General features: G+C 41.9%; 1 protein-coding gene across 11 annotated transcripts in view; it reads right to left on the bottom strand.

Annotated features, from left to right (window-relative positions):
• THSD7A (thrombospondin type 1 domain containing 7A) overlaps positions 1-13,708 on the bottom strand; it is a 424,790-nt gene that overhangs the window by 204,590 nt on the left and 206,492 nt on the right. The window lies entirely within an intron of this gene.

The following is a 13,708-nucleotide window of genomic DNA, read 5'->3' as shown; positions in this document are numbered from 1 at the left end:
ACATCATGCAGAACCTTGATTAAAGCCAGGCTTCCTGTAACATCTCTGAGTCTTGGGAGCTTGCAGTCCCCCATCCCATCCCCATGTAAGTGTCCACTCCCCCCTTTAGATTAAATAAGCTAAGATCTCTGCCACCAGAAGGTGCCATTCCATGAAGATGGAGTGAACTGATGAAGCTGAATCCTCAGCAAATGGGAACAACAAGCAGCTCTAAACCATAGTTTGTCTGTGCACATCTGGAAGCTCAAACTATGTTTTTGATTCTTAGCTATGGTTAGCACGAACCATGTTTTCAAATTATGGCTGAACCTATCCAATGTGTAATTCTAACCTAAAAATAGTAGGTTTGTCATATGAAGGTGCTCCTGGAGTCTGCCTTGTTTCTGGAATTGCAGCTGACAGCTGGAGCTAGGAATGCTTTTTATCCATTTCATTTTATAGAAGAGAAATATCAGAGGGCATGATTTAAACTGAGCAACACAGCCACGAGCTTTAAAATGACTAAATGCTCAACATTCAGAGAGAGAACTGTATTTGATGATCCACTGGAAGGCAGATTATGAAGATCATATTGTCCTCAAGTTTAGAGTGACCTGGGGGGGGGGAAGAGGACAAAGAATCTGGGATTAAAAATAGTTGGTGGCTCCAGTTTCTGTGCTGCACAAACATATCTCATGGAGATGAAAGGCGGCCACAGATCTACAGATCAGAAAGTTTTTTGGAAGTGTGAAAAGATCCAGTTCAAAGGATACCCTGCAGCCTCTAGTAGCTGAACAAGTCATGTGGCAGAATGAAAAGCAGGCAACAGCAAAGGTATAGCTAGCACACAAAGTACAAGTGAAGCACATGTCAGTAGAACGTGCTGCAATATTCAAAGCACATAAATGATGCAGAACTATAAACTTCGCTAGTCCACTGCCCCTTGTTGTAAACTTCACCTACTCTCCTTATTTACCTTCAGCACTAAATTTCAACCAATACACTTTCAGCTTGGGAATTGTGATTCTCCCTCCTTCTGTGAGCCTGCAGGCAGACACTGCCATTCCAATATTATTTTTTTCACTGTATGGCCATGCTAAAGATATTCTTAGAGGGGAGGGGCATCACAGCACAAGAGAGAACAGATTTGCATTAATGACATGAGCTCACTGCCACAACAGAAAAAAATATTTCATTTTATTGGCATGGAAAATATGCCTTGATTTCTAAGAGCTTCATGTGGGGCTTTATTCTAATCCATAAATAACAAGATAAGAAATTAGCTCAATAAAATTTGAATCACACCGCCTTTTTCCCCTTCTCATGAACAGCCAAGATTATTGTAATATTCATAATCAGACTCAGCAAGCATAAGTGTTACTTTGTCCAGCCCTCGTTAACAAGCATGAAAATTCATTTAAATCCAGTGGAAGAATATGTTATGGGAGATAATCTGTTTTTTCTACAATCCATGATACGTATGCACACAGTTAGAGGTATTCTGCCCTAACATGCAAGCTTTGTATGTCAAGACAGTATTTTATGTATGGGAGTATACAAATCCACTGCCTGCCATTTGAAATGCTACGGACCAGCCACAGATACTTTACACAGAGCTTCTGCTAATCTCTTTGGCTCCTAGAACTGGTCCACACTATTGGAAAACCCCATGCTAAAACTGTGCCGGGAATGTATCACTTAAAATTGTATGTGAGTGATTTTGTGACAGAATGCTCCCCATATTAAAAATTCTATGCAGAGAAAATTAGATGTCAGTGAAAAGGATAATAGCTCTCCCTCACACACTAGTTTTCTATAGGTAGGTATTGTACATGTTGGTAGGTATCCAAATATTGTGCCATCCAAGTGTAGAGTACAGGAACAGCTTGCCCACTTGATGAGCTAGACTAGATCTTAGATTTTTTGGAGGAAATTCTTCATTGACATCCAATTTTCCCAATTTTTCATTATATCAGGCTGATCTGGACTCCAATATTTTGACTGATTTGGATTCCAATATTTCTGCAGGGCCAGTTAGGGAGGTGTCCAGCAATCCCTCTTGCAAGATTAGATTGGATAAGTTTCAGTTTGTGACTCCTGGGGATGTGTTCAAGCTGCTTGGAACAGCACAGCCTAACACCTGTTCTTGGGATCCTTGCCCAACATGGCTGATATCATCTTGGAGGGAGGTTGTTGGAGCTGGCCTAATTGATATCATTAATACCTCACTGAGGGAGGGCAGGATGCCATCTTGTTTAAAGAAGGCAGTGGTTAGACCCCTTCTTAAGAAGCCCACTCTGGATCCTCTGGTGATAGATAATTATAGGCCAGTCTCCAAGCTCTCATGACTGAGGTAAGGTGACTGAGAGAGTGGTGGCTGACCAGCTCCAAGTGGTCTTGGAGGAAACTGATTATCTAGACCCATTTCAAACTGGCTTTACTGTGGGCTATGGGGTTGAGGTGCCCTTGGTCAGCCCGATGGTCATCTTTGCCAGGAAACTGACAGAGGGAGCGTGACCCTGCTGATTCTTTTGGATCTCTCAGCTGCTTTTGGTATCATCAACCACGGTATTCTTCTGGATCACCTGTGGGATTTGGGGATAGGAGGCACTGTTTTACAGTGGTTCCTCTCCTACATCTTGGGTAGATTTCAGATGGCGGTGCTTGGTGACAGTTGCTCTTCTGAACAGGGAAAGTTCAGAAAAGCAGGCTTTTCTGATGATGGGCCTTTTACTAGTTTGGAATAAAAGAAGATGGAGAAATAAGACTGTTCTGCCCAAAATCAAGAATTGCACTGGGGGGGGGGGAGACAGCAATTTAAATTCATCAGAGTCTTTTCTGTTTGATAGCTGAGATTCCTAACTCCAAAAAATTAATTTTGATATTTCTTAAATTAAATCTCTAGGGTAAGGGCAGGCAACCTTGGCTCTCCAGCTGTTGTTGAACTACAACTCCTGTCATCCCCAGTCACAATAAATTGTGGCTGGGCATGATGGAAGCTGTAGTTCAACAGCAGCTGGAGAAGAACCAAGGTTGCCTACCCCTGTTCTAGGACATTAATCCTACACATATTTGCCAGGAAATAAGTATCAATGAACAAATGGGATTTACTTCCAAAGGGTCATGTCCAGCACAGGGCTGCTTATCAAGTTTCTGGTTTGTTTGTTTCTGTTGCATTATTTAACATATCATAAAGCAACATATTGGTGATTAAATCCACTTCAGCAGATATCATATGTTAATCAGAGGTTTGATTTCCATAAAACATCGTTCAAACCAATGACTACCATTAGGGCAACTGATAAATTATCATGATAAATTAGCTTTGTAAGACTTCTTTTTTAATCCTGTCATGTGACTATCAAGTTTCATTTTATCTGAAGAGCTAGTCTATCATAGTCTAAAAATCAGGCAAAGGGGATGTACTCAAAATCCTAAAAGAAAGCAGAAGCTTTCTGTAATTTTTTTTTTATACATGTCATACTGGTTTGCTAAATCCATTGGGCATGGTTATTTTATGCACTCTTAATTTCAAAGTGAGAAATGTCTGCTAGCAGAAATATAGAGCCATTGAACAGGAAATATAATCATTGATTACCATTGACACCGCAGAAAAAAAGGGCAGGGTACAGTCCTGTGATTAATATGACCTGTCTGCACTCAATTAGGATCAAGAGGTGGATGTGACAAATGCGATACCAAGTCAAACAACTCTGGCTGGCTAAAATAGCTTCTCAAGGAATACAGCACTAGAAATACTTCATGGCCACTAATTTATCTAGTTTGGATACAATTTTAACTTCACAGAACAACTAGATCAATGAGAAACAAATCTAAGTATGTCATCTTGACTACCATATCCCATACACTTGAGGAAAGAATTTAGAAAGCCAACTATAAAATGAGAGAAGAGCCTTCACTCCTCATTCCCCAATGTAGGGCAAAAGGTGGGATTTTGCTCTCAACAACTAGAAGGCTGCCCTTTAACAAAAGACAAAAGCTAGTCCAATGACCATTTAGAGGCTCTTTCTTTGAATACTTCTGAGGTATTAGAAATGTCACTCTGTATTTCAATTCTCCTACAGGCAAGAAGGTTAACTCATTACCAGGAAAAACTATAAGAGGTCAAGTCCTCCAAAATCAATAATGAATTGGGTTAAAGATAAGTTTCAGAAGAAACAAGTTCAATTAAAACAGCCCTCACCGTGGATAATGAGTAGAGAGGGAAGGTTAGCTTGGGACAAAGAAACACAGGACCTCTTGCCAAAGGGGTGAACTTAAGATTCATATCAGCTTGAATTGTAGTGAAAACCTTCATCTTAACAAGAAAGCCTACAAAAAAACCGGAAAGGTCACCTTGTTTCAAAGCACTCCTCTGTGGGATGGAGAAGGTGTACTGGAAAAAAAAAATTCTAGACATTTAAAAATAAACATGAAAATAGTCTGACATCAGCAGGGAGGAAACATGCAGTGATATTTGTTCCTTAGTAGGTGCAAAGACATTTCTATTTAGAGAAGAATAGAGCAGAGCTGTTACTTCATTACTTAGAAGCCTGCCTGCTTAGAGATACTCAGCTGTTGCCTTAGAAATAAGGAAGGCTCTAAAATATGGGTCAGCATTTGAATGAACCTAAGCCAAAACTGACCCCCACCCTGAGGGATGCTGATTGCCTCCCCACTTTGACGGCTAACCTAAAGGCAAAAGAGGCATTGGGAAAGTAACGTTTTGGGAACTGTAGACTGCAGGTAGCAGAGTAATTGCTTGGAGCCAAGAATCACGAGCTTGGGAGCCAGGCCGCCAGGACCCTGTGCCCTGACTCCGACCCAAAGGAGATCTCTCAGCGGAAGATGAGCATACCCCAACAGAAACCCCCAGCCCTAATATAAGCCCCCTAGATCCAACAGACACTGAGCAGCTGGAGCTTGTTAGCCCTTGAGAGCAGCCTGGAGCTCTGAAGATCCAGTCCTGTCTGTCCCTGGAACCCCCTCCATTGCTTTGGGACCCCAGGAGCAGAAACAATGCTGTTCCAGAGTTGAACTCCACACTGGAGGTAAAGCGCTCACCTGGCTACTCAGGGCTTCCCTTCCAATAGGCCTACTCGGGAGGATGGGGGAGCCTCAAGTATATGCCTTGGATAAGGACCAGCATGATTTCCAGGAAGTAGGTGGGACCCTCAACTTGAAGCCAACCTTTCCTGGTTCAACAGCTCCTTTTTTTAAGCTTGTCTTGCTAGACCCACATATGGACACAGTCAGCACACCAGATACTGCTGTTGCTCAGGTAACAAACACCTCAGTCTGATCCAGAAACAATTGAAAGCCTGGGTTGGTAGAATCACTCTAGAGCCTAGGAATCTAGCTTTTACTTCCCAGGAAACATTCCAACCAGTAGTCCTGATGGTTCAACAAACAGGGCAGACTGAAGATCCATGGACCCCTGGTTCTAACCCCAACAGCTCTTCACAGCAACACAACTTGCTCCAGAGGCATCATTATGACCAGACTGCAGAGCAGAAGTCTAGGCTCCTGCAGCCTCCATTGTCTCTGGGGCCCCCCCAGAAATGCTTCCCAGACTGTCTCCCAGCTGCCACTGTGCCTGCCTGGAAGGATTCCCCCTCCGCCCTTCCGCTGGTGGCCAAGCACACTCAACCTCTCTCCCATGCTGCTGCTTCGGTGGGTGCTGGTGGCAGGGGAAGAAATGTGGGGATAGCAAGGCAGGGATGCATAGAGATGTTTGTAGGCATGCTGGGGCTGCAGTCATCTGGACGTCCTGCTACCGCTGCCACGTTTCTCTCCCTGGCTGCACACTGAAGCGGTGGCAATTCCAATCACACTGGAGCTGCTTCCAGTTGCCACCACATTTCTTTCCCCCATCAGCAGGCATGGGCAGTGGGGTAGGGGTAAAAACATGGGGTGAGGGAGTGAGGGAGGAATGCCACTGCATTCAGGTGGGTGGAAATGCAAGGCAGGTGGAAAAGAAATGCAAAGGCTGCAGCAGAAAGGCTGCTGAGGGAGATGGGAGGAGATTCACTGGTTTCCCCCATGGCCACGTTTCTTCCCCTTTGCCCATTAAAGATGCATAAAATGCCCATTACAGATAATAAAAACATGCAAATTGAAGCATTTGGGGGCATTGCTGGACAGTTGAGGACAGTGCTGGGGACAGCACTTTGCCCCATGATAATTTTACCTATTTTTGACCTCTAGGAACCTAACCCCCCTGATCTCATAGACACAATTAGTCAGTATGCACAGTTTCCTTATCCATGGTAATTGTGGAGAACAGAACCCCCAAGAATACTGAGGTTCTCCTGTATCTGCAGATCAGTGGGAAGTATCTTATTCAGAATTTCTTCTGAAAATCACCCCCCCCCAAAAAAAACCCCACCCCCTCACCCTTTCCCTAAGCATGTTCTGGTGTAAAAAGTAGGCAGGATTGAATATCTGCTTGTCACTGCTGTTTAAATGCTGGCAAAAACAATGATGGTAAATGCTTCTGTTTTCACAAAAACCTGAGGATTGCAATTTTCATGGTGCCTGTGGTATGATATAATGGTATCATACAACGATACAATGGGATGATATTGTATAAGTTCCAAGGCCACAATTAAGTTTGGATAACAGCGTAAAAAGGGGCTAAAGACAGAAGGGAATAAAACATTCTTGCTGATCCCCAGCTAGCATGGCTACATACATCATTGATTTCTATTGTTATCTGCTTATTTAATGAGTTATTATAAGGTGCTCAAAAGACTATGTAGCAGGTGGGAACGCAGGAAACAAATGTCCTCTGAGACCTTGCTTGCTACACTTTGAGGCTATTCACACGAGTGTGCAAAACGGGGCTAAGGGAGCCCAGCTCAGTTTTGCACGCTGGTGTGAACCACTAGGATTGGGCCCGATCCCGTCAACTACACGGCGGCAAACCTGCCTGTGTGAAGCCTCCCTCTTAAATGAGGTTAAGGGAGGGAGTGCTCCCTTGAACTCATTTTTTCGATCGTGTGTCAACAGCCATGGCTGGCACACTCAGGGGAAGGGGGATCCCAATAATGCACCACGCATGAGATCGTCTGCAGGGACGGTGAGTCAAACCTGTTCCCCCCACAGATCTCCACGGAGCTCTTCTCATTGATCGTGAGAAGAGCTCCTTTGTTAGTTCCAGGGTCCAAAATGGCCTAGCTGCACCTCTATCTTTCTTTATTGAGCCCCTGGTGGCGCAGTGGTAAAACTGCCGCCCTGGAACCAGAAGGTTACAAGTTTGATCCTGACCAAGGGGCTCAAGGTTGACTCAGCCTTCCATCCTTCCGAGGTCGGTAAAATGAGTACCCAGAATGTTGGGGGCAATATGCTAAAATCATTGTAAACCGCTTAGAGAGCTGCCAGCTATAGAGCGGTATATAAATGTAAGTGCTATTGCTATATTGCTATTGATTCTCAAAGTGATGCTCCAGAAAAAACTTGTGGCTCAGCAAGTAAATAAACACAATGCGAAAATAAAATATACAACCGCTTGAATTCAGCATGCCTGAGAAATGCCTTTCCCATAAAAGCCCACCCGTTCCTGTGGTTTTGGATCTGGAAGTCGAAACCGGTGGGAAGAAAGCAAGCTCTTTTCCATGTTGACCCTACTGCAAGGAAGCAACCAACTACCATGTAAAACCCACCCAAACCCCACCTTGAAAGCCTTCTGTTGTTGTTCAGATGGGGTTTCAGCTGATAGATAAGAGCGGAGCTCTGACAATGTATGATTTCACAAATGTATGTGCCTTGCATAGTTTAGCATATGTCACATTTCAAACTACATTTTGTTATAATTAGTATTTCTGTGAGCTGCCTAGAGTTTGCTTGACACCCGCCCCCTTTCAGAAGATCAGGTAAAGTGGAATTTTTACAATAATCCAATCAAATGTAATCTCAGAAATGTCCACAAATTCATTATATATACACCACTGGTTTTTAGCCTAAGCAATACATCTCAGAATTTGCCCTTTAAAGTCCAATTTTAAAAGCCTAGAACACTGTGCCAGAGCAGGAGGTCTTGCAGGAATAAAAGCGACTGAATGCTAGCTGCCAGATTTTCTGTGCGCATTGCAAGATGATGTTGCTCTCAGCAAAGAAAACATGTTTCAAAATATTAGCAAATCCTCCATGCCAATATCTGTTAAGAAAGCAATTATGTGTCACATTACAAAGTTGGCTGTGAAAAGTGCTAGATATAACAATCTGCATTCACATCTTAGATTCAAACAGTCAAATTAAAGGATAAACTGACTGTCATCTCAACTGTGTCATTATATACACACTTTTATAAGGCAGAGTATGCACTTGTACATGCTCAGTTGTTTTCAAGATGCAAGCAATACCACTGAAAAGCAGATCCTGCATAATTGGTATATAACCATATACCAGGCTGCAGGTTTTCTGTGCACCTGGCCTATTAATAGAAGACAACCATTATTATGCTGCTACCAGGAGAGGCTAAATGTTTAGCCCATAATCAAAAGGAAACCATCATACAATAAGATCTCCATCCACAAAAAGATGAAATGGTTCAACATCACTTTTTGTTGTTCTGTGTTCATAAGCAAAGTTGTCCCAGAATAATGGTTTCTCACCAATAAAGAGTTTAATGGTGTTAAAGCATAGTCTCTGGTTATAATCAAAGCTGAATGCATGTGATTCTTCGCAGCATGGGGGTGGGGGAAATTAACATTTAAGTGAATGCAGGATCATTTACACGAATTAGTGTTCCATTTGAAAACAGAGGAGAGGGTTGCTTGCCTTCCATTTTCACAGTAATGAAAGGAGCAACAACTAAGACCTTGTGGGAGTATAGCTTGGGTAGTGATTTCATTATTCTCCTGATGTCTTCAAGACCTTGGTTTCACTTGCCAACCCAGCTGTGCTAAAGGACTCTCTTATTGGGGATGATGTCAGAAATGAACGTAGTTTCTCTGGGGAAAACGCAACTCTAGGTGCTTCAGTATTAATTAAATGGTTTAGCCCAGATCAGCTAGCATTCCGCCATTCGCCAGGACTGTAACAAAACAGAAAACAATGCGAAAATAAATATATATATAAAGCAAGAAAAAAATAAAAAAGGAGGAATCAGAATGAAAAAGTTAGTAATTCCATTAGGAAGAAATTAAATAACAGAAATAAATAATGCAAATCAGTTGCCCTCTTTCCAGCAGGTTAGGCCTGCCTGGGTTTTTTTGTTCTTATTGTTTGTCTGTTTGTTATATGTATAATGTATGTACGTATATCTTTTCAAAAATAAATGATTTATTTAAAAAATTAGGTCTGCCAGGAAATGAACTCTTTTGCTTGTCTTTATTGCTCTCTTTCCATCCCATGTTCCTTTGCAATTCTCTCTGCTCCTTAATTTTATCTCCTGGCACCTCTTTGGTAGTTCTGTAACAGCTTATAAATAAAATAATGCTTCCAGTGAAATACTTTCAAAGGATAATGAGCAAGTAAACAGCAAGAGAAGCTTATATTTCTCAAAAATGTCTACAAAAAGGGACCCAAAGGTGTGAAAGCCAAATTGGTATAATTAGTTTAGGAGGGGACTCTGGGATTTGGATATAAATAAGTAAAGGCAATTGCAGTGTCTGTGGTTCATGAAGATAAGAACATGGTCACAAAACAATGCACAATTACGTGTATTAAATCCAGACAATCAAATGGGGCAAAGTAGACATGACTGTGTTGACTATGGGCGGCTTCAGACGTCACACAGAACTTCTGTGAACACTGAGCTCCATCCATCCCTAAGCCTCGGTAACGCATACTCCCTCCATCACCACAAGTAGCCACTTTCTTTCTAGGTTAGAAAAAGTCGAGATTGGTCACAATGTCCACACCCACTGATCTCAGCTTATTCTAACCTACTTGCTTCAGAAAACCTGATCTCTGAAACTCATTGCAACCTTGAGCTCAGAGCTCGGGTTTTCTGAAGCAAATAGGTTAGAACAAGCTAAGGCCTGTAGATTCAAACATCACAACCTATCTTGACTTTCCCTAACCTAGAAAGGAAGTAGACGCTCGTGCATGGGTGGGAGAGGGGAGTGCATGCCCCTGAGGCTGAGGGAGAGTGTGTGGAGTTTGGCTTTAACAGAGATTCTATGTGATGTCTAAAGCTGCTCATAGGCTTGTAGATCTACCTTTAATATTTTATGGATAACAAAGAGGAATAAAACAATCCCATGATTTGGGAATTCATTCATATATTAAGGGTTAGGTATACATTATAAGCATGTAACAGAGTCATGATGTTATCTAAAAAGAAAAGCCGCTTCAGGAGAGGGAAATTTAGAATGCAGCAGCCGGAGGAAGAGAGGGAAGGGAATGTTTTACCCCACCCACCAAGCGGAACTGTTACTCTGCAGTGGGGGAGTTGCAAGAAGAGCAAGTTGGAGTGAAGAAATAGTGGGCAGGGAAAGGGGTAAGTACCATCTCATCTCTCTCACACACCCCACCGCCAGCTCCATATCTGCTCTAAATTTCCTTTTACCAAAGCATTTTTCTTGGTTTGTTCTTAAAAAATTAGATCAGGACTCTGTTCCACACTTTTGCATGAATCCAGGAGTTAGGCCTTTAGTCTCTGTCCTGGGAGATATTTGTCAGGATGACTCCTTTAAAGATTTTACTGGTTACAAGGAAGTTAGCTTTCAGTCTTACATTGTATAACTGCTGAAGTTTGACTTGAAGCCTAAACCCTTCGAATTTACTATGTTTTTTAATAAATATGTTTGGTTAAAAAAGATTAAACTAAAGTAAGATTTCTAGAGCACCTGATAAGAACTCTAATAGATCTATTAATACCATTTTCTTCTTAAAAGAAACTCCACATTATTTTTACCTTTGAGAAAAACATGCCGCTTAATTTTACAGAAAAGAAAAAGGGAACCAGTCTGGTGGCACAAATGTCCAAGCCTTTCATTTCATGCTTGGCATTGCATGTGATAGCAAGATTATCACATAAGTCAGTTCCCAGTTACTGTTACTATTTATGGAACTATTCTGTGCTTAAAAGTGATTCCAATCCATTGTCATTAGAACATTCGTGCCACATTGCATCCAAAACCCCAAATAAGACAAGACTCACACGAATGGATTAAAATAGGGCCACTAATAAAACACATATTAACTTAAAACAAGTTAACTTGCAATGGGGTTAATAATAACCTAGAGTTTGGGTATTCTTCCCTGTGTGAAGCAACCTTCTAAAGAGGACTGTCCCCACACACAAGCAAATGAACAGGTGTTGAAGTGAGGGATGAAGTGAACATTAGGTCCCCTCTGAACTCACTCTGAACCAAGAACTCACCCCTCCTTTCCCCCATTATTATAATCACATGTGCACCACTGTATGGAGGCATGTAGGGGAAGTATAATGGCACGAGCCCTTTACATATGTTCTTTGTGCACTAAATAAATGTTCATATGAAGTGCAACATCATGAGGGCAGGCTCAGCCCCTGACCTCCTCTTGATAATTAGGAGTTCTATGGAGAGTCCTCCCTGTATACAGCTGTATGCAAATCTCCACATATGTTCTAATAAGACTGTACAGAGTTCAGGAGAAGGCTGCTGCTGCTATGATGTCACAACCTCTCCCACACATGCCTGCACAAAGAATGTCTGTTAGTACAGTCGTCCCTCACCAACAACAAGGGTTCCGTTCCTGGAAAACTTCAAGGTTGGCGAATTCACAGTTGGTAAACAATTGGAAAGCATTGAAAACAGGGGGCTAAAGGAATTGCAGTTGCAAAAAGACCGGAAAAAACACACAGCTAAAAATAGAAAAAATCGCCTCCTGCCCTGACCCCCCAAAATCACCCTCTGACCTCTGGAAATGACCCTCTGACCCTCAGAAATCATCCCCAAAGCCCAGAAATTACCTCCTGACTCACAAAATTCCCCCCAAGCCCCCAATTTTTTTTAAAAAAATCACACAAAACCTCAAATACTCGGGTAACAGTTGGCAAGACCTGCCACAATTTCCCAGCCGTGGATACTCAAATCCATGATTGGGAAACCCACCGTTGGCAAGGGACGACTGTATTATGAGAGAAGGAAAAGAGCAAGACAATAGGATTATTTTCACTTGTAGGACTACCTGAATGTAATCTTAACATTGCTACACTGGAGCACACAGTCAATTTTATGATGATGAAAAGGGGCATTTAGTAACAGGAAAGTTTAGCTGAGTCTTCCCAAGATCATTGTGGCCCAGAGCAAAGGTTCCCAACCCTGTGGCTCCAGATGCTGTTGGACTACAACTCCCACCATCCCCAGCCAAAATGGTTGAAGGCCATTCATATCAAAATTGTAGGCAGTTTTGGATACTCTTAGGCCCTATTGGTGAGACCTTTTTCTCTTTGCATACTCATGCTCACTTCTCCATTTAATTATACAAGCTAAATGACAGAAAGAGTTGATTATGGTTTGCACAAGTATTTATTTGGCAAAATCTTATTTTGTATAATTTATACACATATTTCTAAAGATAGGCTTGCAAATCAAGACTGGATTATTTAAGCTGATTTACAGTGCTTTAGCCAATATTATTTCATCATGGAAGCATTTAACTTAATAACTTTTTGCCCTAGTTTTTCTCATTCTTGTACAGATTCAAAAAGTTACTTTGAGGATTAGAGTAATTTGAAGGATTGTTTAAGGGGATTATGCTGAAGCATTTACTCCCCTCTATATAATATTGCTTTACTCAGAAGACTCTAACAGCATCTGAACTTTTATGATCTCATCAACATTATATTCACATCTCCATACAGTTTTATCTTAAGACCACCAAGAAGATCTCAGTTAATTTGGCATTAGTCAAAGATATGCCTCTCCCCCTCCCTATCTCACTTTGCACCTATGATATGCTTCTCAGATGACAAATAAAAACAGTATTTGTACAACACCTCTGTGTAGTGTTCAAAGTGCTTCACGAATCTTATCTGATATTTCTCCTGGGCGAAGAGTAACTACAATTATATTCAATACAATAAAGTACAATACAATTGAAGAGTGTGATAGGAAAGAGGGATAGGAAACCGTCTCAGACCACTGCAGCCCTATTTTAATTCCTAGCTGCATTTATTGCAAGGGCAGAGGTTACAATCAAGTAGCACAGTGGGGAAATGCTTGACTAACAAGCAGAAGGTTGCTGGTTCGAATCCCCACTGGTACTATATCGGGCAGCAGCAATATAGGAAGATGCTGAAAGGCATCATCTCATACTGCATGGGAGGAGGCAATGGTAAACCCCTCCTGTATTCTACCAAAGACAACCACAGGGCTCTGTGGTTGCTAGGACTTGACCCTGACTCGACAGCACACTTTACCTTACATGCCACTTGAGCTGCTGATTGCCATGGAATCTGCATGTATACAAATATAGTTGTATGTATGCAAACGTAGTAATTGTACAACTGCATTGCATTTCTCATTCAGCATGGAGGATATAGGAAAAATGCCTAATTTTTCTGTCAAGGCTAAGTCGTTATGCGCCAAGTCTGAAACTGAGAGGGGTATCCAAGTTTAAATTCTATCAGGCAACAATCACAGAAACAAGGAAAGGCTGTCTCCAAGCCACTCCCAAATCAAGTTAGAGAACTGCACTACCCTTCAATTCTTCCAACTGCAAATAAAACCAAGAAGCCGTGAATAAACTCCCTACTGTCCCTTTAAGCACAACCCAACCAACTCCCTCACCC

This window comes from Hemicordylus capensis, chromosome 6, assembly GCF_027244095.1.
Source record: "Hemicordylus capensis ecotype Gifberg chromosome 6, rHemCap1.1.pri, whole genome shotgun sequence".
Taxonomy (NCBI): Eukaryota; Metazoa; Chordata; class Lepidosauria; order Squamata; family Cordylidae; genus Hemicordylus; species Hemicordylus capensis.
This window is presented reverse-complemented; position numbering and strand designations above follow the sequence as displayed.